The sequence below is a fragment of the Dipodomys merriami genome, unplaced genomic scaffold (genome assembly GCF_024711535.1).
Source record: "Dipodomys merriami isolate MVZ:Mamm:240054 unplaced genomic scaffold, mDipMer1.0.p SCAF_104, whole genome shotgun sequence".
Classification (NCBI taxonomy): domain Eukaryota; kingdom Metazoa; phylum Chordata; class Mammalia; order Rodentia; family Heteromyidae; genus Dipodomys; species Dipodomys merriami.
The window spans coordinates 4,565,718-4,591,193 of NW_027202316.1; the positions used below are offsets into that span (position 1 = coordinate 4,565,718).

The window sequence follows — 25,476 nt, forward strand, 5'->3', positions numbered from 1 at the left end:
AACTGCTCCTCAGCCACTCAGTGCATTTCAATACATCATTCAAAGGGATAAATGGGCATTAAATCATGATAGGAAGCAACAAAAACACAAGGAACAAACTAATTACTTACACCAGCCATCACATTTACTTACAAGTAGCTCTATTTGAACCAATCTGGGTTCATGGTTGATGAGGAGAAACCCCCATGGGTAATAAGAAGTCCAAAGGAACAGGACTTAAAACAATGACTGAGTAGCTTTCTCTTGTAATATGCCAGCTGACTGTCTTGGTCTTGTAAGAGAAGGCCCTGAAGTTTGCTAAAATACCTGTTGTACTTATGTGCCACAAATAGGACATAGTGGAAGAGAAATAATCTGAACCCACAGGTACTAGTGAAAGTCTAGCCAAAGATATAATATGGGTCCAGTTATGAGAAAATGATACAAACCAGTAGGAAGATGTGTATGTTTCAATGGCAAAACTGCAGTATCTGTAACATACCATCCTGGGTCATCAGATTCTAGTCCCACTGTCTTTGAGCCGTTTTACAATGTATAGGTAGGTAGATGGCAGTCAGGCAGGCAAGCAGGCAGAAGATGGAAGGGAGGAAGGGAGGAAGGGAGGAAGGGAGGAAGGAAGGAAGTCAGAGAGGAAGGGAGGGAGGGAGGGAAATAAAAGAATGGATGGTGGATGGATGAACAGATGGATGGGCAAATAAATGATGGATAGACAATGGAAAAAAGGAAAGGAAGGAAAGGAAGGAAAGAAAGGAAAGGAAGGAAAGGAAGAAAGGAAGGAAGGAAGGAAGGAAGGAAGGAAGGAAGGAAGGAAGGAAGGAAGGAAGGAAAGAAGGAAGGAAGGAAGGAAGGAAGGAAGGAAGGAAGGAAGGAAGGAAGGAAGGAAGGGAGGAAGGAAGGGAGGAAGGAAGGAATCAATCCCTGGCTCTATCCATCCCCTCTGAAAGTGATTTAATTGGCTTCTGCCTGATGATAGAAAACCAGTTTGGCCTCCAATTGCAATTCACCTCCATCTTCTTTCCTCCATATATAACTTATAGTCTTTTGATTTTTTTCTTGAAACTATTATAACTTCTGCCTAGTTCTCTCATTTCAAATAGCTAAATTCTTTTAACACATGTTCATATGTGTATCTGTATTTTCTCTGGAAATAATCTTTAACAAATTATCTTTTAATAAACCCACTTGAAAGATATTCTACTTGCCCGGCACCAATGGCTCATGCCTGTAATCCTAGATACTCAGGAGGCTGAGATATGAGGAATATGGGCCAAAGCCACTCAGAAATGGCACTGTGGCTAAAGTGGAAAAGAGCTAGCCTTGAACAAAAGATTAAATAAAGTTCAAGGATAGCATCCAGGCCCTGAGTTCAAACCCCACAATTGTCACCAAATAGACAGACAGACAAACAGATAGACAGACAGACCGACAGACAGACAGGCAGGCATGCAGGCAGACAGACAGACAGACAGACAGACAGATAGACAGACAAATAATCTACTAAACTGCTAACTTAGGGTCTTAAAAAAATGTCCAAGTCATCCAAGAAAGAAACAACTATGAAAGAGTTTCAGACTGGGAGACTGAACTATTGGGGGGAGTTAGACCATAAGATGCACCCAGGACAACGTGTACAACTTGAGTGGGGACTAGAGGCATGCCTCAAGTGGTAGAACACCATCCTGTGAGTGAAAACTTGAGTGGAATCTGCAGGTGAAAGACACCTTGAGGTTCCCCACTCTGTTCCTGTGAATTTTCCTTAGGTGTGGAAACGGAAGTTTCTACACATAATATCAAGCCAGGATTACAAAGATATGCTCTGGCTTGAGACCAGAGCATCCATGGGGTCCTATGTGTTCATGTCCTCTGGAGACCAGTGCAGACAGCAAACCACCTGACTGTGGGCAGGCAAGCCTAGGGAAAGAACGCTGAAACCAACACCCTCTCTAGTCATGCCCCACTCCTACCTCTTTCCAAGCCCCTACTACGGCAGTTTAATCTTGAGGGTGATTAGTGCTCAGTTAATAGCTGGGATTTTTCCTAGTGGTAGGGAAACCTTTGGCCAGTTCCAACCAAGATGAAGCCACCTCACAGCAGATCCTTGTGCATCCTTAGCCTCACCTTTGCCCAACAAACTCCTATGCAGGGCTTCTTGCACATGCCCTGCATCTTATACATGTGCTTAAAACTATGGGATGACAGCTGTGTGCATGCGCAAATCCCATCGACCAGTGTGGTGAGTCACTGTTGCTCATTTCCCTAAGATCAGCCCACTGTACATACAGAGAACTCCCGACACTCTCCAAATCCTGGAAAGCTAAGCACATGTTTCCTCTTAAAGGAGCACAGAATACAAGCCTGCTTGCTATTTCCCTCAATGCTGTGTTTTCTGTATTACATTCTTCCTTGCTCTGCAACTTTTACTTATGTGTGTTTGTGTGCACCGCACACATGTGGGCATGTCCATGCAACATGTGCCATTCAATTCTTTGTTTTAGACACCAAGAATCACTCCGGGATTTTCACCTCTCCCCCTCCCCCAATAACATGTTTTCCCACATTCCCAAACCCTACATCCTTGCTGTGACTTCAGAAAAAGTTCTGTTGTGGCATGTGTTCCCTCTTCCTCTTTCTGTCTCTTTCCAAGTACAGTTTATGTTTTTAAGAAAACAAAGAAATGTGAGCAGAAAATCTGCAGCTGGTAGAAAGGCTAAGGTTTCCCAGAGGTCAAAAATGTCTTGCTCCAGCCTGAGGAATGAATGTCACTGTTCCTCTTTCAACAGCAAAGGTTAGCCAGGGAGGGGTTGCCCTATAAAGGGATTTTCTGGGGACTTAGACAAAGCCTGCCTAGGCTGGCCTCTTGGGCCTCTGTGATGGAAATTCCTGGCTGGGCCCCAGGGAGGCAGAGAGGGGCAACTCCAATCAGGACTACCCCATGCTTTACCCCTAGCATACTAGCACCCCAGCAGAGGGAGCTAGAAAGATGCTGCAACCTCACAGCTAGGGCAGAACACAGGACCACAGAAGCATCTTCTGGCTCAGTCTGGGGTTTGCTGGCTCTGGTCATGGCCTCTTTAAGAAATGCAACACCTGCCGGGTGAGTCAGGCTTTGCTGCTAAATAGTAGACAGAGCCACTTAACCCATCCTGGACCTCCCAGAACAGATGCATCCTCTGAGAAACAGTGATTTCCATGAACACTGACAGTGGCTCGCAAAAAAGTGCCAACCAAAGCCAAGCCTACTGTCACACACATCTTGGGGTTCTCTCCCCCTCTCCATTCCCCCCACCCCCCATCCCTCCTGCCTGTGCCAGGCCTAACTCAAGGTCAGAGATAAAATTTGGTACTCAAAGAATATACACTTGGCTCCAATCCCATTCTCAAAGGTAAGGGCCAAGACACCAGGGCACACCAAAGTTCAATGCATGGGAATGAAGGTAGTTTTCACACATACCTGGTGTGAAAGACAACTGGAATAATAAAAGTTTAATCTGAGACTCTTTTTAAAAATCAGTATCAATAGAAATAAGCACTAATATATACTGTCTTGTATCCTTTATATGTGTGTGGATGTGATGTGTGTGTGTGTGTGTGCGTGTGTGTGTGTGTGTCCAAGGACTTAAACTCAGGGCCTGTAGCATCCCTGAGCTTTTGTGCCCAGGGCTAGTTTTCTACCACTTGAGTCTCAGCTCCACTTCCAACTTTTTGATGGTAAACTGGAGATAAGAGTCTTACAGACTTTCCTGCCCAGGAAGGCTTTGCACTATGATCCTCAGATCCCAGCCTCCTGAGTTAGTAAGATTACAGGCATGTGCCACTCGCACCTGTCTAGCTTAATGTTTTTTGGTTTGTTTTTTAAGTTTTAAAATGTATATCCTTCTGAGTAAGCAATCCATTTTTCAAAATAATTCTATGAGTCACTAGCTTTTAGTTAAAGCAGATTAGAGGGTTGGGAATGTGGCTCAGTGGTACAGTGCTTGCCTAGCATTCATGAAGCCCTGGGCTCAATTCCTCAGTACCACATACACAGAAAAGGCTGGAAGTGGTAATGTGGCTTAAGTGGTAGAGTATTAGCCTTGAGCAAAAGAAGTTCAGGGACAGTGCCCAAGCCCCATGACTAACAACGACAACAAAAAAGATAGTTATAGTACTGAAAAGGCAGATTAGAAAATCTTTCAAAAAATAACAATATAAAATGTCCTATAATAAGGTCATGGCTAATTACAGTGTCTATATCCTTCCAATTATTATATTGTGAATCCCTTGTATGTCAGTAAAGCTGTAAAGATACATGGCTGTGATCATAAACAAGTGTAGTCATACACAGCTGTAAACCATCCACAGGTAATAAAAACAATGGTAGGAATATTTAATCAGATAGAACTTTTGGTAGGTACAAAAAAAGCAAGTTATAAAGAGAATGAATATTACAATTCGACTTTTGTACATCTTGTGTACATTTAAAGTCGTATAAAATTGGGTGCTCATAACTATAATCCTAGCTACTCAAGAGGCTGATAGCTGATGATCTCTGTTCCAAGTGGAGGTGTGACTTCAGTAACTAGAAAATGTTAGCCTTAGCCAAAAAGAAAAAAAAAATCCAAGCAAGAGCACAAGGCCCTGAGTTTAAGCCCCATTATCAGTACAAAATTAAAATAAAATAGAAAACACACACACACACACACACACACACACACACACACACACACACACACACACACACACACACACACACACACACACACACACACACACACACACACACACACACACGACCTTACAGGTGGCTGTGGGGAGCAGGGAGCACAGATGACAAAGAATTCCTCTGTTTGATGCTTCCTGTCTGTTTTCCTGAAGGAATGATGGTTCCTTTAAAAGGACTGTGAGCTCTTGCCAATCTGGCTGCGGGGCTGAATCATTTTCCAGTGGTGTCATTTCCTGACACAGAGCCAACTGGAAAGGGAACTAAGTGACTGCCCTTTGTTCTAGGAGACTTCTTTGCTCTGGGTCCCAGGGATGATAGACTGACTATTCAACAGTAGAAGGATTCAGAGGAAGCAGCCCAATTGTCTGTGTGTGGGAGCTCAGAAACCCACAGGGCTGTGCATAAAGCCACACAAGAGCAGAGAGAGTCCCTACCTTGACACTTGGGAGTTGCAGGGCCCCCGTTTTCCCATTCAAATCAAATCAGATCAGATCAATTCCTTCTGAAACATCTTTGTATGATCATCTTTGTTTCCTCCTCAGCATCCCTAATTGTGCTGAGGTTGGAGCAATGGCCTTCCCCAGAACTCTCCTTGCTTTTCAAACCTCAGTGTCAATCAGAAACTAGGAATGGTGGGGTGCCCATAATCCTAGCTACTCAGGAGGCTGAGATCTAATGATCATGGTCCAAAACCAGCCTGGACAGGAAATTCTCTGAGACCTCTCATCTCCAATTAACCACCAAAAAGCTGGTAGTGAAGGTGTGGCTCAAGAGGTAGAGCATTACCACTTGGCAAAAAAGCTCCAGGACAGAGTCTAGACCCCAATTTCTAGCCTCAATATCAGAAGAAAAAAATAATAATGCAACTAGCACATACCACAGGGATGCACATTTTCCAATTACTCCATCATTGCTCTATGCATTGTGGCCTCTCTGGGTAACAGTACAAAGATATGGAAACACACAGCCTTGAGTGAAGACAAGTAGGCAGGCAAGCAATCACTCAGTCTCGTTATTACTAAAGGGAGGAAATCCAAACTCTGTTTTCTCTGTGGTTCTGAAAACTTTTCCACAGACTGGGCAGCAGAGGGATTCTCTTCCTTCCCACATGGAAATCTGCATGCCCAGGACCAGGAGTCCTCACTAAAGACCTCTCCAAATCCAAGAGTGATTTAGAATCTGTGGTGTCTGTTCCAAAGGATTCTTGGCAATTATATTAAAGTCTTGCTATTTAATTTAACTGAAAAGCCAGGTTGCCTTATAAGAAAAAATATGTTTCATTCTGGCTCTTTTTTTGTCTTTACATCTGAGCAAAAGTTCTGAAAAATCGCTTTGGATCAAATGAGCCATCTCTGAGGACTGCAAAAGACAGGAAAGGGAACCTGAGGCTCAGCTCCTACTTCCCCCATCTCCAAAGCAGCTTGGCTTTGAACTTACATAAAACAGTGAAGGAAGAACTGAAGGAGACCCAGAGGTAAGACAATCCTTCCCAGGAACCCGGGATGATGGGAAAATCTAAGAGAACAATGCAAAACAGTAACACTTCCAAAGATCTGCCCTTGTGTCTGTCTGCCTGACCCTGCAAAACAGGACTGCATGCAGCCACTTGCAATACTAACTGTGTGCTCATGAAGGCAAAAGGCCGTAAAGGGTCAAGAGGTCAGAGGGCGTGGGGCCTATGGGTTGGTGAGGTCAATGGGGACTGGGCATCGCTGAGTAGGGGGGTGGGGGAGGGCCTGTGATGTCACGTGACCTCACTTCCTTGGTGACCAACAGCCACAGAACTCAGAACCCCAGTTGCCCTCGACTGAGGAGACGGCATCTTCTTGCCTTCTCTTGCACAGAGGGAAAGGCGACTATGTTTAGCTGCTGTTGTCCATGGCTTAGAGGCCGTGGGAGACACCCTGAACGTGGCCACCACCCCGAACGTGGCCACGAGGCTCCTCGTGCTCAGAGCGCTCCGCAGCGCCTGGGACAGTGGGCCAGATCACACGCCACGCCAACAAGAGTATTTGGCAGGCGGCGTTCACGCGTATCACACAGCCCACGGGATGTGTCGGGCCCTGAACGCCCCATGGCCCACGGACCAGGCCTGGGCTCTGTCGGGCTACCCATGACCACGGCACCGCTGCTCAGTCCTGGAGAGGTTCGGCGAGGCCAGCCCACCACTGTGAGTACCCTGAGCCCAGAGGATGCCCTGCCCCGTGGAGACCACATGGCTGTCCCATGGCCCGGTCCAGACAGTTGGGGCCACAGCTCTGATAGCCTCAATTCCACGGATGAACCACTGCCTCCACTCAGTCCGGGGGAGGTTCACCACTCATGGGCTGGTCCAGACTATCAGGGCCACAGCTCTGACAGCTTCTCTTCCACCAAGGCGCCGCTTCCTCTGCTCAGCCCCGGGGAGGTTCGCCACAGCCAGCCTGCGACTAACACCGTGAGTGCCCTGATCAACTCCAAGTCCTTCCTCTTCTGCCCAGGCCCGGGTGTGACTGTGCTCAGGCCTGGGCAGCAGTGGGCCTCCATGGGGTCTGCACAGGGATGACTGATAACACACAGGGGCCTGTCAGAACCAGAGCCCTCTCTCTTGGCACCTTGCCACGGGTGTCTAGGAGGGAAACATTCCTGAGCTGTCCCCACCCTCCTCTCATTTGCCCCGCTCCTGCCAGTGCCTAAGAGCCATCAACCCTGCAAGATCATGGGGCTCACTGCTGTCCAGGGAGGGCCGGGTCCCTAAGACTTCCACCCAGCCACAAACAGCCCCAACAGCGGCCACACACCACGTCCCTCCCTCCCTCCCATCCTCACCTTCACGCTTCTTGCTGACCCTGTGGCCTCCCCTGTCTTTGCAGGCCTCCTCACGGGACCTAGGCCAGGACAACACCCGCTGGACCAACGTCACGTACACCCGGACCATCAGGCGCAGGCGTTGGTCAGTCACCCGGGTGAGTGTGGATGTGTGTCCATTCCTCCAAGGACATCTAGCCCACACATCACACTCACACTGGGCCGCGCTTGGACAAAGTCATGCAGGGCTGTCTCTGCCAGCCCCACAAAGCAATAGCTCCCACTGCAGACCCTGTACTGCCTTGGCAGGGACAAACCACTGCCAAACAGTCCATCACCCAGTGTAATCCAGCTCCATGCCCCCTAGCCACACTTGCCAACCACTCTAACACTCACCACACGAGAAAGCGGCTGGCTGCCCACATGTGCACCTAGGCAGCTCTTGGGCTTTGGCTGCATTGCCACATGTCCCCTCCTGCCTACTCCTGGGCTCACCCACCACCTCTCAGCCCTTGTGCCAGGGACCTAACAGCTTCTGCACCGTCGGTAGGCTTTCCCTGCCCATCATCATGTGGGAGGCTTGCTTCGAGCAACTTAAAGGACACACATACTATTGCAGGCTCCCAGTGTCCTGTGTGTGTGTGTGTGTGTGTGTGTGTGTGTGTGTGTGTGTGTGTGTGTGTGTGTGTGTGTGTGTGTGTGTGTGTGTGTGTGTGTGTATTCGAGTTAGCCTGTGTGTATGGGAGCAGGAGTGCATGTGTGTGCTGGTGTGCAGGTATATGTATGTGTTAGAGAGAGAAAGAGACACAGACAGAGACAGAGAGACAGAGGGAGGGACAGGGACAGGGACAGAGAAAAAACCCATGCCCGCTTTTCCCATGCCCTCCTAAGGCAGTGGGGTTTGTTCTGAGCTCCAGCTCTCCCCCAAGCCTCCAGCGGGGTTCTCCCGTCTTTTTCGAAAATCCAAGCAATTCTGTATCTCCCTAGACTGAAAACGGGCTGCTGGTCCTGAGCCTGGAGGAAACTTCTTGGAGCTGGCAAATGAGGATTACTTCTTCCCAGGGGGTTGTGGACCCAACACCTGGGCTTCTGCAGAGCCGCGGCTCCTTGGCCCCCATGGAAGCACTGTGCTCCAGGCTAGAGGCTGTGAGTGTGACCAGGTGAGCATCATCCTGCAAGGCTCTGGCTGCCATGGGCAAGCCACAGCTCAGCGAGACTCTTTCCTGGGCAGGAGGGAGGGTGGGTGTGTAGCAAGCACTGGAGGACCTTCACTGTGCTGTGGCCCCTTTGCCTTTTCCTCAGGTGCTCGGTGGCTGGCTGGGTGCTGCTGAGCCTTAGCCCCAGGCCAGATGGATGCCAATGTGGGCTGCAAATGCCCATCGGGAGCTCTCCCAGAGAATGGTCTCTGATGCAGCTGCTGCCATTGATCAGCCCTGACCAGCCAAAGCCGGTGAGTCCCGGACTGGGCCCCTCATCCTTCCTCCTTTGGGGGCAGGCAGACAGTCTACACAGACCCAGAACCCTCTCTCTAGGAGGCAATTCTGGCCACACCATCACCTCTCCTCCTGCAAGCCCTGGGACACACTGGCACACTCACTGGCCAGGCATCAGCCCTGCCGGTCCATGGGGCCCGCTGCTGTCCAGGAAGTGCCTAGTCCCTAAAGCTTCCATAAACAGCCATAAACAGCCCCAACATTGGCCATACACCATGTCCCTCTCTCCCTCCCACTTTCACCTTCATGCTTCTTGCTGGCTTCTTGCTGGCCATCCCTGTCTTTGCAGACCTGCATACAGGACATGATTCAGGACAACCGCAGCTGGACCTCCATCACATACAGCATCACTGTCAGGCCCTGGCTTTGTCAATCATGTGGATGAGTGTTGATGCGTGTTGGTTCCTCCAAGGACATCCAACCCACACAACACACTCACACTGGGCTGGGCTTGGACAGAGTCATGTGTCACCCTCCAGCCCCAGCACTTCCTTGGTAGGGACACTGCTGCCAAACAGTTCAGCACCCAATGTAATCCAGGCCCCCATCTCCATGCCCTCTAGCCACACCACACCTACCCACAACTCTGACACTCACCACACGTGAAAGCGGCTCGCTGCCCAAATGTGAACCTATGTAGCTCTTGGGCTTTGGCCCAATTGTCACATTTCCCCTCCTGTCTGGTCCTGGGTTCACCCACTGCCTCTCAGCCCTTGTGCCAGGGACCTAACAGCTTCTGCACTTTCTGTGTGCTTTCACCATTCATCATCAGGCTGGAGGCTCACTTTAAGCAAACTCAAAGTGCTCACTTACACCTGCAGGCTCCCGGTGTGAGTGTGTGTGTGTGTGTGTGTGTGTGTGTGTGTGTGTGTGTGTGTATGTGTGTGTGTGTGTGTGTGTGTATGTGTGTGTGTGTTTGTGTATGTGTGGATTCCAGCTAGACTAGTGGTGTGCGAGTGGGAGAACATGTGTGTGCTGGGTGTGGGTGTATGTGTTCGAAAGACAGAGAAAGAGAGACAGAGAGAGAGAGAGAGAGCGAGACAAAGACAGAGACTGAGACAGAGAGACAGCGACAGAGACAGACAAACAGAGATAGAGACAGAGAGAGGGAACACATGCCTGCCTTTCCCACGCCTTCCTACGGCAGGGAGTTTGTTCTGAGTTCTAGCCCACCCCCAAGCCTCGAGCAGGTTGATTATAGCTTCTTTGAAAAACCAAACAACTCTGCGGTCTCCCCAGGCTGAAAACATTATGCCGGTCTGGAGCAGAGAGGATTTGTACAACCTATGGCAAATGTGCATGATGACACCGTCTTTGCAGGGCATTGAATACCGGGCACCGGCCCCTCTGCACAGCCAGGGATCTTTGGGACCAAGGGAGGCACTGTGCTCCAGTCAAGAGGCCCTGCCTGTGACCAGGTGAGCCTCATCCTGCAAGGCACTGGCTGCCACGGGCAAGCCACAGCTCATCCAGGCTCTCACCCGGGCAGCTGGGAGGGTGGGTGTGGAGCAAGAACTGCCAGGACCCTCAGTCTGCTGTGGCCTCTTTGACTGCCGTTTCCTCCAGGTGCTTGGTGGCTGACTGTTACCCCTACCTCGGTTTGCTGAGCCGGAACTGGTTCCACAGCCACAGTCCGTGTAGACGGAAGGATGGGCTCCTGATGCCCATAGGGAGCTGTACCACAGGGTGCTCGTGCATGCAGCTGTCGCTGCCATTGCGTAGCCCTGTGGTGGTTCGCCCTGACCAGCCAAGGCCTGTGAGTCACCTACTGTGCCCTCGTCCTCCTTCCCCAGGGGCAGGCGGGAGGACTCCCCAGACCCAGAACCCTCTCTCTAGACTCGGAGGCAATCCTGGCCTCACCATCACCTCTCCTCCTACAAACCTTGTGGCACACTTACTCACTAACTGCCCAGCCAGCAGCCCTGCAAGGCGTGGGGCTTGGTGCTGTCTGGGGAGATGCTAGGGCCCAACGTTTCCAGGGGGCCACACCCAGCCTCAACAGTGGCCACTTGTCATGCCCTTGTCTTCCTCCCTGCCTCCCTTCTTTCCCTCCTTAAGCTTCTTGCTGGCCTCCTGACCATTCTTCCTCTCTTTTCAGACCTGCACCACATTGACTACATTGCCCCACCACATGGTGGCAAGGCCTGGCTTCACCCGGATATATTGTTCTCTCCTATGGAGATGCCAACTCCCAACCTCCCCTTCTGGTTGCATCATCTGGAGGCTACTGATGCAGAGGCTGCAGGTGAGGGACACTGGCCCCGGAGCTGTTCCTTCCAAGGAAGGGATAGCCTGTCCTACTTACACCCATGAGCCCAGGTGCCTGAGCGAGCGTGCATGCATGCAAGTGCACTCCCACAGTCACATGCAACTCAGGCTTGTACAAGGGCACAGGAGAGTGTGTTGTATATGGGGGCCAGATCTGGAGCACAGTGTGTGTGTATGGAGAGGAGGCCCGACATCTGGGAAAGACCCAGAACCATCCGTTGTTGGATGCCTTAGGGAGCTCCATCCACCTTGGGCCGCCTCAGGGGGCAGAGCTCGGTCTGCAAGGCAGCAGGCAGGGCTGTGTCCCGACTCCACCATGGGCTCTATACCTGCTCTGCTCCTCTTGCAGCTGCGGGGCCAGCTCCAGCCCAGCTGTGCTAACATCTGCTGACTGCGCTCCGCCAGTGCCACTGGCCAGACCAAAGCCAGCATGACCAATGCCTTCACCACAAACAAGCAGCCAAAGGCCTCTTCACACCACGCCACAACGAAGCCTTCACCTGGAGCAGCCCTTGCCACACCCCTACCTGCCCTGGTTATCACTAATCATCTCCCTTCAGTACCTAGACCCCCTGTTTATCTACTCTTATTTATTAAAGTTTATTGAAAAAGATCAAAAGGCACACAAGGTCCTCTCATGAAACAAACGAAGAGCGTTCCACTCCGTGGCTTCCAGTGGTTTCCCAGGTGGCCAAGCAGTTGGCACTGTCTACTAGGAAGCACATTCCTCAACCACTCCCCTTAACTGGACCTCCCCACTCCTCTGCTGCTGCTTCATGGCAGCCAAGGGACTTGTCAATCTGCCCTTGTCTTCATTCCTTACCTCCCTGGTGGCTCCTTATCTGCCCTCCGAGGAGTAGTAGTAGTAGTAGTAGTAGTAGTAGTAGCAGGAGGAATAATAATAATAATAATAATAATAATAATAATAATAATAATAGTTATAGTAGTAGTGCTAGTAGGCCTAGTATTCTTAGTAGTTCTAATAGGCTCTGATTCAAGTCACAAGTCTCTGTGTCCCAACAGGAATTGAAAGGCAGAACAGAACTCACCAGACAAAAGAGAAAGCCTAGCAATCCTCCCAGGGTGGCATGGACTTTCAGAGGACAGGAGTGCAGAGGAGTGCACACACAAAGAAGGGCCTACTCCAGCCGCTGTCTGGTCCAATGTGGGGAGAACTTCCCTGGAGGGTACATGTTGGGAACGCCATTCCTTGGGCCCGAAGCACACAAAAGGCCTACCAGCAGCTGTCTTGTTCAGGGATCCATGAGGGGCAAAGAGAAAAGGAGAGCCCGTTGATCCAAAGGACATGAGGCCCTGGGTTCAATTCCTCAGCACCACATAACCAAAAAGGCAATAAAGCCGGAAGTGGCGCTGTGGCTCAAGTGGTAGAGCGCTAGCCTTGAGCTGAAGAGCTGAGGGACAGCGCCCAGGCCCAGAGATCAGGCCCCACGACAGGAACCCCCCTCAAAAAAAAAATCAGAATTAGAGTAGAAACACAATGTCCCCTTGTATAGGGTCCTTCAGATTCCCAGGGAGATGTGGAGTGGAAAGCTTGTTTGGTCTCCTGGATGCACACCGGCCTGCCAGGTGGGAAGGGTGGTCACGCGCCCCTCAACCCCCAGACTCCCACCGTGACTGTGTGCTCATGAAGGCAAAAGGCCGTAAAGGGTCAAGAGGTCAGAGGGCGTGGGGCCTATGGGTTGGTGAGGTCAATGGGGACTGGGCATCGCTGAGTGGGGGGGTGGGGGAGGGCCTGTGATGTCACGTGACCTCACTTCCTTGGTGACCAACAGCCACAGAACTCAGAACCCCAGTTGCCCTCGACTGAGGAGACGGCATCTTCTTGCCTTCTCTTGCACAGAGGGAAAGGCGACTATGTTTAGCTGCTGTTGTCCATGGCTTAGAGGCCGTGGGAGACACCCTGAACGTGGCCACCACCCCGAACGTGGCCACGAGGCTCCTCGTGCTCAGAGCGCTCCGCAGCGCCTGAGACAGTGGGCCAGATCACACGCCACGCCAACAAGAGTATTTGGCAGGCGGCGTTCACGCGTATCACACAGCCCACGGGATGTGTCGGGCCCTGAACGCCCCATGGCCCACGTACGGGCCGATCGTCACGGACCAGGCCTGGGCTCTGTCGGGCTACCCATGACCGCGGCACCGCTGCTCAGTCCTGGAGAGGTTCGGCGAGGCCAGCCCACCACTGTGAGTACCCTGAGCCCAGAGGATGCCCTGCCCCGTGGAGACCACATGGCTGTCCCATGGCCCGGTCCAGACAGTTGGGGCCACAGCTCTGATAGCCTCAATTCCACGGATGAACCACTGCCTCCACTCAGTCCGGGGGAGGTTCACCACTCATGGGCTGGTCCAGACTATCAGGGCCACAGCTCTGACAGCTTCTCTTCCACCAAGGCGCCGCTTCCTCTGCTCAGCCCCGGGGAGGTTCGCCACAGCCAGCCTGCGACTAACACCGTGAGTGCCCTGATCAACTCCAAGTCCTTCCTCTTCTGCCCAGGCCCGGGTGTGACTGTGCTCAGGCCTGGGCAGCAGTGGGCCTCCATGGGGTCTGCACAGGGATGACTGATAACACACAGGGGCCTGTCAGAACCAGAGCCCTCTCTCTTGGCACCTTGCCACGGGTGTCTAGGAGGGAAACATTCCTGAGCTGTCCCCACCCTCCTCTCATTTGCCCCGCTCCTGCCAGTGCCTAAGAGCCATCAACCCTGCAAGATCATGGGGCTCACTGCTGTCCAGGGAGGGCCGGGTCCCTAAGACTTCCACCCAGCCACAAACAGCCCCAACAGCGGCCACACACCACGTCCCTCCCTCCCTCCCATCCTCACCTTCACGCTTCTTGCTGACCCTGTGGCCTCCCCTGTCTTTGCAGGCCTCCTCACGGGACCTAGGCCAGGACAACACCCGCTGGACCAACGTCACGTACACCCGGACCATCAGGCGCAGGCGTTGGTCAGTCACCCGGGTGAGTGTGGATGTGTGTCCATTCCTCCAAGGACATCTAGCCCACACATCACACTCACACTGGGCCGCGCTTGGACAAAGTCATGCAGGGCTGTCTCTGCCAGCCCCACAAAGCAATAGCTCCCACTGCAGACCCTGTACTGCCTTGGCAGGGACAAACCACTGCCAAACAGTCCATCACCCAGTGTAATCCAGCTCCATGCCCCCTAGCCACACTTGCCAACCACTCTAACACTCACCACACGAGAAAGCGGCTGGCTGCCCACATGTGCACCTAGGCAGCTCTTGGGCTTTGGCTGCATTGCCACATGTCCCCTCCTGCCTACTCCTGGGCTCACCCACCACCTCTCAGCCCTTGTGCCAGGGACCTAACAGCTTCTGCACCTTCGGTAGGCTTTCCCTGCCCATCATCATGTGGGAGGCTTGCTTCGAGCAACTTAAAGGACACACATACTATTGCAGGCTCCCAGTGTCCTGTGTGTGTGTGTGTGTGTGTGTGTGTGTGTGTGTGTGTGTGTGTGTATTCGAGTTAGCCTGTGTGTATGGGAGCAGGAGTGCATGTGTGTGCTGGTGTGCAGGTATATGTATGTGTTAGAGAGAGAAAGAGACACAGACAGAGACAGAGAGACAGAGGGAGGGACAGGGACAGGGACAGAGAAAAAACCCATGCCCGCTTTTCCCATGCCCTCCTAAGGCAGTGGGGTTTGTTCTGAGCTCCAGCTCTCCCCCAAGCCTCCAGCGGGGTTCTCCCGTCTTTTTCGAAAATCCAAGCAATTCTGTATCTCCCTAGACTGAAAACGGGCTGCTGGTCCTGAGCCTGGAGGAAACTTCTTGGAGCTGGCAAATGAGGATTACTTCTTCCCAGGGGGTTGTGGACCCAACACCTGGGCTTCTGCAGAGCCGCGGCTCCTTGGCCCCCATGGAAGCACTGTGCTCCAGGCTAGAGGCTGTGAGTGTGACCAGGTGAGCATCATCCTGCAAGGCTCTGGCTGCCATGGGCAAGCCACAGCTCAGCGAGACTCTTTCCTGGGCAGGAGGGAGGGTGGGTGTGTAGCAAGCACTGGAGGACCTTCACTGTGCTGTGGCCCCTTTGCCTTTTCCTCAGGTGCTCGGTGGCTGGCTGGGTGCTGCTGAGCCTTAGCCCCAGGCCAGATGGATGCCAATGTGGGCTGCAAATGCCCATCGGGAGCTCTCCCAGAGAATGGTCTCTGATGCAGCTGCTGCCATTGATCAGCCCTGACCAGCCAAAGCCGGTGAGTCCCGGACTGGGCCCCTCATCCTTCCTCCTTTGGGGGCAGGCAGACAGTCTACACAGACCCAGAACCCTCTCTCTAGGAGGCAATTCTGGCCACACCATCACCTCTCCTCCTGCAAGCCCTGGGACACACTGGCACACTCACTGGCCAGGCATCAGCCCTGCCGGTCCATGGGGCCCGCTGCTGTCCAGGAAGTGCCTAGTCCCTAAAGCTTCCATAAACAGCCATAAACAGCCCCAACATTGGCCATACACCATGTCCCTCTCTCCCTCCCACTTTCACCTTCATGCTTCTTGCTGGCTTCTTGCTGGCCATCCCTGTCTTTGCAGACCTGCATACAGGACATGATTCAGGACAACCGCAGCTGGACCTCCATCACATACAGCATCACTGTCAGGCCCTGGCTTTGTCAATCATGTGGATGAGTGTTGATGCGTGTTGGTTCCTCCAAGGACATCCAACCCACACAACACACTCACACTGGGCTGGGCTTGGACAGAGTCATGTGTCACCCTCCAGCCCCAGCACTTCCTTGGTAGGGACACTGCTGCCAAACAGTTCAGCACCCAATGTAATCCAGGCCCCCATCTCCATGCCCTCTAGCCACACCACACCTACCCACAACTCTGACACTCACCACACGTGAAAGCGGCTCGCTGCCCAAATGTGAACCTATGTAGCTCTTGGGCTTTGGCCCAATTGTCACATTTCCCCTCCTGTCTGGTCCTGGGTTCACCCACTGCCTCTCAGCCCTTGTGCCAGGGACCTAACAGCTTCTGCACTTTCTGTGTGCTTTCACCATTCATCATCAGGCTGGAGGTCACTTTAAGCAAACTCAAAGTGCTCACTTACAGCTGCAGGCTCCCGGTGTGAGTGTGTGTGTGTGTATGTGTGTGTGTGTGTGTGTGTGTGTGTGTGTGTGTGTGTTTGTGTATGTGTGGATTCCAGCTAGACTAGTGGTGTGCGAGTGGGAGAACATGTGTGTGCTGGGTGTGGGTGTATGTGTTCGAAAGACAGAGAAAGAGAGACAGAGAGAGAGAGAGAGAGAGCGAGACAAAGACAGAGACTGAGACAGAGAGACAGCGACAGAGACAGACAAACAGAGATAGAGACAGAGAGAGGGAACACATGCCTGCCTTTCCCACGCCTTCCTACGGCAGGGAGTTTGTTCTGAGTTCTAGCCCACCCCCAAGCCTCGAGCAGGTTGAATATAGCTTCTTTGAAAAACCAAACAACTCTGCGGTCTCCCCAGGCTGAAAACATTATGCCGGTCTGGAGCAGAGAGGATTTGTACAACCTATGGCAAATGTGCATGATGACACCGTCTTTGCAGGGCATTGAATACCGGGCACCGGCCCCTCTGCACAGCCAGGGATCTTTGGGACCAAGGGAGGCACTGTGCTCCAGTCAAGAGGCCCTGCCTGTGACCAGGTGAGCCTCATCCTGCAAGGCACTGGCTGCCACGGGCAAGCCACAGCTCATCCAGGCAATCACCCGGGCAGCTGGGAGGGTGGGTGTGGAGCAAGAACTGCCAGGACCCTCAGTCTGCTGTGGCCTCTTTGACTGCCGTTTCCTCCAGGTGCTTGGTGGCTGACTGTCACCCCTACCTCGGTTTGCTGAGCCGGAACTGGTTCCACAGCCACAGTCCGTGTAGACGGAAGGATGGGCTCCTGATGCCCATAGGGAGCTGTACCACAGGGTGCTCGTGCATGCAGCTGTCGCTGCCATTGCGTAGCCCTGTGGTGGTTCGCCCTGACCAGCCAAGGCCTGTGAGTCACCTACTGTGCCCTCGTCCTCCTTCCCCAGGGGCAGGCGGGAGGACTCCCCAGACCCAGAACCCTCTCTCTAGACTCGGAGGCAATCCTGGCCTCACCATCACCTCTCCTCCTACAAACCTTGTGGCACACTTACTCACTAACTGCCCAGCCAGCAGCCCTGCAAGGCGTGGGGCTTGGTGCTGTCTGGGGAGATGCTAGGGCCCAACGTTTCCAGGGGGCCACACCCAGCCTCAACAGTGGCCACTTGTCATGCCCTTGTCTTCCTCCCTGCCTCCCTTCTTTCCCTCCTTAAGCTTCTTGCTGGCCTCCTGACCATTCTTCCTCTCTTTTCAGACCTGCACCACATTGACTACATTGCCCCACCACATGGTGGCAAGGCCTGGCTTCACCCGGATATATTGTTCTCTCCTATGGAGATGCCAACTCCCAACCTCCCCTTCTGGTTGCATCATCTGGAGGCTACTGATGCAGAGGCTGCAGGTGAGGGACACTGGCCCCGGAGCTGTTCCTTCCAAGGAAGGGATAGCCTGTCCTACTTACACCCATGAGCCCAGGTGCCTGAGCGAGCGTGCATGCATGCAAGTGCACTCCCACAGTCACATGCAACTCAGGCTTGTACAAGGGCACAGGAGAGTGTGTTGTATATGGGGGCCAGATCTGGAGCACAGTGTGTGTGTATGGAGAGGAGGCCCGACATCTGGGAAAGACCCAGAACCATCCGTTGTTGGATGCCTTAGGGAGCTCCATCCACCTTGGGCCGCCTCAGGGGGCAGAGCTCGGTCTGCAAGGCAGCAGGCAGGGCTGTGTCCCGACTCCACCATGGGCTCTATACCTGCTCTGCTCCTCTTGCAGCTGCGGGGCCAGCTCCAGCCCAGCTGTGCTAACATCTGCTGACTGCGCTCCGCCAGTGCCACTGGCCAGACCAAAGCCAGCATGACCAATGCCTTCACCACAAACAAGCAGCCAAAGGCCTCTTCACACCACGCCACAACGAAGCCTTCACCTGGAGCAGCCCTTGCCACACCCCTACCTGCCCTGGTTATCACTAATCATCTCCCTTCAGTACCTAGACCCCCTGTTTATCTACTCTTATTTATTAAAGTTTATTGAAAAAGATCAAAAGGCACACAAGGTCCTCTCATGAAACAAACAAAGAGCGTTCCACTCCGTGGCTTCCAGTGGTTTCCCAGGTGGCCAAGCAGTTGGCACTGTCTACTAGGAAGCACATTCCTCAACCACTCCCCTTAACTGGACCTCCCCACTCCTCTGCTGCTGCTTCATGGCAGCCAAGGGACTTGTCAATCTGCCCTTGTCTTCATTCCTTACCTCCCTGGTGGCTCCTTATCTGCCCTCCGAGGAGTAGTAGTAGTAGTAGTAGTAGTAGTAGTAGTAGTAGTAGCAGGAGGAATAATAATAATAATAATAATAATAATAATAATAATAGTTATAGTAGTAGTGCTAGTAGGCCTAGTATTCTTAGTAGTTCTAATAGGCTCTGATTCAAGTCACAAGTCTCTGTGTCCCAACAGGAATTGAAAGGCAGAACAGAACTCACCAGACAAAAGAGAAAGCCTAGCAATCCTCCCAGGGTGGCATGGACTTTCAGAGGACAGGAGTGCAGAGGAGTGCACACACAAAGAAGGGCCTACTCCAGCCGCTGTCTGGTCCAATGTGGGGAGAACTTCCCTGGAGGGTACATGTTGGGAACGCCATTCCTTGGGCCCGAAGCACACAAAAGGCCTACCAGCAGCTGTCTTGTTCAGGGATCCATGAGGGGCAAAGAGAAAAGGAGAGCCCGTTGATCCAAAGGACATGAGGCCCTGGGTTCAATTCCTCAGCACCACATAACCAAAAAGGCAAAAAAGCCGGAAGTGGCGCTGTGGCTCAAGTGGTAGAGCGCTAGCCTTGAGCTGAAGAGCTGAGGGACAGCGCCCAGGCCCAGAGATCAGGCCCCACGACAGGAACCCCCCTCAAAAAAAAAATCAGAATTAGAGTAGAAACACAATGTCCCCTTGTATAGGGTCCTTCAGATTCCCAGGGAGATGTGGAGTGGAAAGCTTGTTTGGTCTCCTGGATGCACACCGGCCTGCCAGGTGGGAAGGGTGGTCACGCGCCCCTCAACCCCCAGACTCCCACCGTGACTGTGTGCTCATGAAGGCAAAAGGCCGTAAAGGGTCAAGAGGTCAGAGGGCGTGGGGCCTATGGGTTGGTGAGGTCAATGGGGACTGGGCATCGCTGAGTGGGGGGGTGGGGGAGGGCCTGTGATGTCACGTGACCTCACTTCCTTGGTGACCAACAGCCACAGAACTCAGAACCCCAGTTGCCCTCGACTGAGGAGACGGCATCTTCTTGCCTTCTCTTGCACAGAGGGAAAGGCGACTATGTTTAGCTGCTGTTGTCCATGGCTTAGAGGCCGTGGGAGACACCCTGAACGTGGCCACCACCCCGAACGTGGCCACGAGGCTCCTCGTGCACAGAGCGCTCCGCAGCGCCTGAGACAGTGGGCCAGATCACACGCCACGCCAACAAGAGTATTTGGCAGGCGGCGTTCACGCGTATCACACAGCCCACGGGATGTGTCGGGCCCTGAACGCCCCATGGCCCACGTACGGGCCGATCGTCACGGACCAGGCCTGGGCTCTGTCGGGCTACCCATGACCGCGGCACCGCTGCTCAGTCCTGGAGAGGTTCGGCGAGGCCAGCCCACCACTGTGAGTACCCTGAGCCCAGAGGATGCCCTGCCCCGTGGAGACCACATGGCTGTCCCATGGCCCGGTCCAGACAGTTGGGGCCACAGCTCTGATAGCCTCAATTCCACGGATGAACCACTGCCTCCACTCAGTCCGGGGGAGGTTCACCGCTCATGGGCTGGTCCAGACTATCAGGGCCACAGCTCTGACAGCTTCTCTTCCACCAAGGCGCCGCTTCCTCTGCTCAGCCCCGGGGAGGTTCGCCACAGCCAGCCTGCGACTAACACCGTGAGTGCCCTGATCAACTCCAAGTCCTTCCTCTTCTGCCCAGGCCCGGGTGTGACTGTGCTCAGGCCTGGGCAGCAGTGGGCCTCCATGGGGTCTGCACAGGGATGACTGATAACGCACAGGGGCCTGTCAGAACCAGAGCCCTCTCTCTTGGCACCTTGCCACGGGTGTCTAGGAGGGAAACATTCCTGAGCTGTCCCCACCCTCCTCTCATTTGCCCCGCTCCTGCCAGTGCCTAAGAGCCATCAACCCTGCAAGATCATGGGGCTCACTGCTGTCCAGGGAGGGCCGGGTCCCTAAGACTTCCACCCAGCCACAAACAGCCCCAACAGCGGCCACACACCACGTCCCTCCCTCCCTCCCATCCTCACCTTCACGCTTCTTGCTGACCCTGTGGCCTCCCCTGTCTTTGCAGGCCTCCTCACGGGACCTAGGCCAGGACAACACCCGCTGGACCAACGTCACGTACACCCGGACCATCAGGCGCAGGCGTTGGTCAGTCACCCGGGTGAGTGTGGATGTGTGTCCATTCCTCCAAGGACATCTAGCCCACACATCACACTCACACTGGGCCGCGCTTGGACAAAGTCATGCAGGGCTGTCTCTGCCAGCCCCACAAAGCAATAGCTCCCACTGCAGACCCTGTACTGCCTTGGCAGGGACAAACCACTGCCAAACAGTCCATCACCCAGTGTAATCCAGCTCCATGCCCCCTAGCCACACTTGCCAACCACTCTAACACTCACCACACGAGAAAGCGGCTGGCTGCCCACATGTGCACCTAGGCAGCTCTTGGGCTTTGGCTGCATTGCCATATGTCCCCTCCTGCCTACTCCTGGGCTCACCCACCACCTCTCAGCCCTTGTGCCAGGGACCTAACAGCTTCTGCACCTTCGGTAGGCTTTCCCTGCCCATCATCATGTGGGAGGCTTGCTTCGAGCAACTTAAAGGGCACACATACTATTGCAGGCTCCCAGTGTCCTGTGTGTGTGTGTGTGTGTGTGTGTGTGTGTGTGTGTGTGTGTGTGTGTGTGTGTGTGTGTGTGTGTGTGTGTGTGTGTGTATTCGAGTTAGCCTGTGTGTATGGGAGCAGGAGTGCATGTGTGTGCTGGTGTGCAGGTATATGTATGTGTTAGAGAGAGAAAGAGACACAGACAGAGACAGAGAGACAGAGGGAGGGACAGGGACAGGGACAGAGAAAAAACCCATGCCCGCTTTTCCCATGCCCTCCTAAGGCAGTGGGGTTTGTTCTGAGCTCCAGCTCTCCCCCAAGCCTCCAGCGGGGTTCTCCCATCTTTTTCGAAAATCCAAGCAATTCTGTATCTCCCTAGACTGAAAACGGGCTGCTGGTCCTGAGCCTGGAGGAAACTTCTTGGAGCTGGCAAATGAGGATTACTTCTTCCCAAGGGGTTGTGGACCCAACACCTGGGCTTCTGCAGAGCCGCGGCTCCTTGGCCCCCATGGAAGCACTGTGCTCCAGGCTAGAGGCTGTGAGTGTGACCAGGTGAGCATCATCCTGCAAGGCTCTGGCTGCCATGGGCAAGCCACAGCTCAGCGAGACTCTTTCCTGGGCAGGAGGGAGGGTGGGTGTGTAGCAAGCACTGGAGGACCTTCACTGTGCTGTGGCCCCTTTGCCTTTTCCTCAGGTGCTCGGTGGCTGGCTGGGTGCTGCTGAGCCTTAGCCCCAGGCCAGATGGATGCCAATGTGGGCTGCAAATGCCCATCGGGAGCTCTCCCAGAGAATGGTCTCTGATGCAGCTGCTGCCATTGATCAGCCCTGACCAGCCAAAGCCGGTGAGTCCCGGACTGGGCCCCTCATCCTTCCTCCTTTGGGGGCAGGCAGACAGTCTACACAGACCCAGAACCCTCTCTCTAGGAGGCAATTCTGGCCACACCATCACCTCTCCTCCTGCAAGCCCTGGGACACACTGGCACACTCACTGGCCAGGCATCAGCCCTGCCGGTCCATGGGGCCCGCTGCTGTCCAGGAAGTGCCTAGTCCCTAAAGCTTCCATAAACAGCCATAAACAGCCCCAACATTGGCCATACACCATGTCCCTCTCTCCCTCCCACTTTCACCTTCATGCTTCTTGCTGGCTTCTTGCTGGCCATCCCTGTCTTTGCAGACCTGCATACAGGACATGATTCAGGACAACCGCAGCTGGACCTCCATCACATACAGCATCACTGTCAGGCCCTGGCTTTGTCAATCATGTGGATGAGTGTTGATGCGTGTTGGTTCCTCCAAGGACATCCAACCCACACAACACACTCACACTGGGCTGGGCTTGGACAGAGTCATGTGTCACCCTCCAGCCCCAGCACTTCCTTGGTAGGGACACTGCTGCCAAACAGTTCAGCACCCAATGTAATCCAGGCCCCCATCTCCATGCCCTCTAGCCACACCACACCTACCCACAACTCTGACACTCACCACACGTGAAAGCGGCTCGCTGCCCAAATGTGAACCTATGTAGCTCTTGGGCTTTGGCCCAATTGTCACATTTCCCCTCCTGTCTGGTCCTGGGTTCACCCACTGCCTCTCAGCCCTTGTGCCAGGGACCTAACAGCTTCTGCACTTTCTGTGTGCTTTCACCATTCATCATCAGGCTGGAGGCTCACTTTAAGCAAACTCAAAGTGCTCACTTACAGCTGCAGGCTCCCGGTGTGAGTGTGTGTGTGTGTATGTGTGTGTGTGTGTGTGTGTGTGTGTGTGTCTGTGTGTGTGTGTGTTTGGTGTGTGTGTTTGTGTATGTGTGGATTCCAGCTAGACTAGTGGTGTGCGAGTGGGAGAACATGTGTGTGCTGGGTGTGGGTGTATGTGTTCGAAAGACAGAGAAAGAGAGACAGAGAGAGAGAGAGAGAGAGCGAGACAAAGACAGAGACTGAGACAGAGAGACAGCGACAGAGACAGACAAACAGAGATAGAGACAGAGAGAGGGAACACATGCCTGCCTTTCCCACGCCTTCCTACGGCAGGGAGTTTGTTCTGAGTTCTAGCCCACCCCCAAGCCTCGAGCAGGTTGATTATAGCTTCTTTGAAAAACCAAACAACTCTGCGGTCTCCCCAGGCTGAAAACATTATGCCGGTCTGGAGCAGAGAGGATTTGTACAACCTATGGCAAATGTGCATGATGACACCGTCTTTGCAGGGCATTGAATACCGGGCACCGGCCCCTCTGCACAGCCAGGGATCTTTGGGACCAAGGGAGGCACTGTGCTCCAGTCAAGAGGCCCTGCCTGTGACCAGGTGAGCCTCATCCTGCAAGGCACTGGCTGCCACGGGCAAGCCACAGCTCATCCAGGCTCTCACCCGGGCAGCTGGGAGGGTGGGTGTGGAGCAAGAACTGCCAGGACCCTCAGTCTGCTGTGGCCTCTTTGACTGCCGTTTCCTCCAGGTGCTTGGTGGCTGACTGTCACCCCTACCTCGGTTTGCTGAGCCGGAACTGGTTCCACAGCCACAGTCCGTGTAGACGGAAGGATGGGCTCCTGATGCCCATAGGGAGCTGTACCACAGGGTGCTCGTGCATGCAGCTGTCGCTGCCATTGCGTAGCCCTGTGGTGGTTCGCCCTGACCAGCCAAGGCCTGTGAGTCACCTACTGTGCCCTCGTCCTCCTTCCCCAGGGGCAGGCGGGAGGACTCCCCAGACCCAGAACCCTCTCTCTAGACTCGGAGGCAATCCTGGCCTCACCATCACCTCTCCTCCTACAAACCTTGTGGCACACTTACTCACTAACTGCCCAGCCAGCAGCCCTGCAAGGCGTGGGGCTTGGTGCTGTCTGGGGAGATGCTAGGGCCCAACGTTTCCAGGGGGCCACACCCAGCCTCAACAGTGGCCACTTGTCATGCCCTTGTCTTCCTCCCTGCCTCCCTTCTTTCCCTCCTTAAGCTTCTTGCTGGCCTCCTGACCATTCTTCCTCTCTTTTCAGACCTGCACCACATTGACTACATTGCCCCACCACATGGTGGCAAGGCCTGGCTTCACCCGGATATATTGTTCTCTCCTATGGAGATGCCAACTCCCAACCTCCCCTTCTGGTTGCATCATCTGGAGGCTACTGATGCAGAGGCTGCAGGTGAGGGACACTGGCCCCGGAGCTGTTCCTTCCAAGGAAGGGATAGCCTGTCCTACTTACACCCATGAGCCCAGGTGCCTGAGCGAGCGTGCATGCATGCAAGTGCACTCCCACAGTCACATGCAACTCAGGCTTGTACAAGGGCACAGGAGAGTGTGTTGTATATGGGGGCCAGATCTGGAGCACAGTGTGTGTGTATGGAGAGGAGGCCCGACATCTGGGAAAGACCCAGAACCATCCGTTGTTGGATGCCTTAGGGAGCTCCATCCACCTTGGGCCGCCTCAGGGGGCAGAGCTCGGTCTGCAAGGCAGCAGGCAGGGCTGTGTCCCGACTCCACCATGGGCTCTATACCTGCTCTGCTCCTCTTGCAGCTGCGGGGCCAGCTCCAGCCCAGCTGTGCTAACATCTGCTGACTGCGCTCCGCCAGTGCCACTGGCCAGACCAAAGCCAGCATGACCAATGCCTTCACCACAAACAAGCAGCCAAAGGCCTCTTCACACCACGCCACAACGAAGCCTTCACCTGGAGCAGCCCTTGCCACACCCCTACCTGCCCTGGTTATCACTAATCATCTCCCTTCAGTACCTAGACCCCCTGTTTATCTACTCTTATTTATTAAAGTTTATTGAAAAAGATCAAAAGGCACACAAGGTCCTCTCATGAAACAAACAAAGAGCGTTCCACTCCGTGGCTTCCAGTGGTTTCCCAGGTGGCCAAGCAGTTGGCACTGTCTACTAGGAAGCACATTCCTCAACCACTCCCCTTAACTGGACCTCCCCACTCCTCTGCTGCTGCTTCATGGCAGCCAAGGGACTTGTCAATCTGCCCTTGTCTTCATTCCTTACCTCCCTGGTGGCTCCTTATCTGCCCTCCGAGGAGTAGTAGTAGTAGTAGTAGTAGTAGTAGTAGTAGTAGTAGCAGGAGGAATAATAATAATAATAATAATAATAATAATAATAATAGTTATAGTAGTAGTGCTAGTAGGCCTAGTATTCTTAGTAGTTCTAATAGGCTCTGATTCAAGTCACAAGTCTCTGTGTCCCAACAGGAATTGAAAGGCAGAACAGAACTCACCAGACAAAAGAGAAAGCCTAGCAATCCTCCCAGGGTGGCATGGACTTTCAGAGGACAGGAGTGCAGAGGAGTGCACACACAAA

At 53.6% G+C, this 25,476-nt stretch overlaps 1 protein-coding gene across 1 annotated transcript in view; it reads right to left on the bottom strand.

Annotated features, from left to right (window-relative positions):
- Positions 1-25,476, bottom strand: part of LOC138811114 (engulfment and cell motility protein 1-like) — a 203,869-nt gene that overhangs the window by 71,544 nt on the left and 106,849 nt on the right. The window lies entirely within an intron of this gene.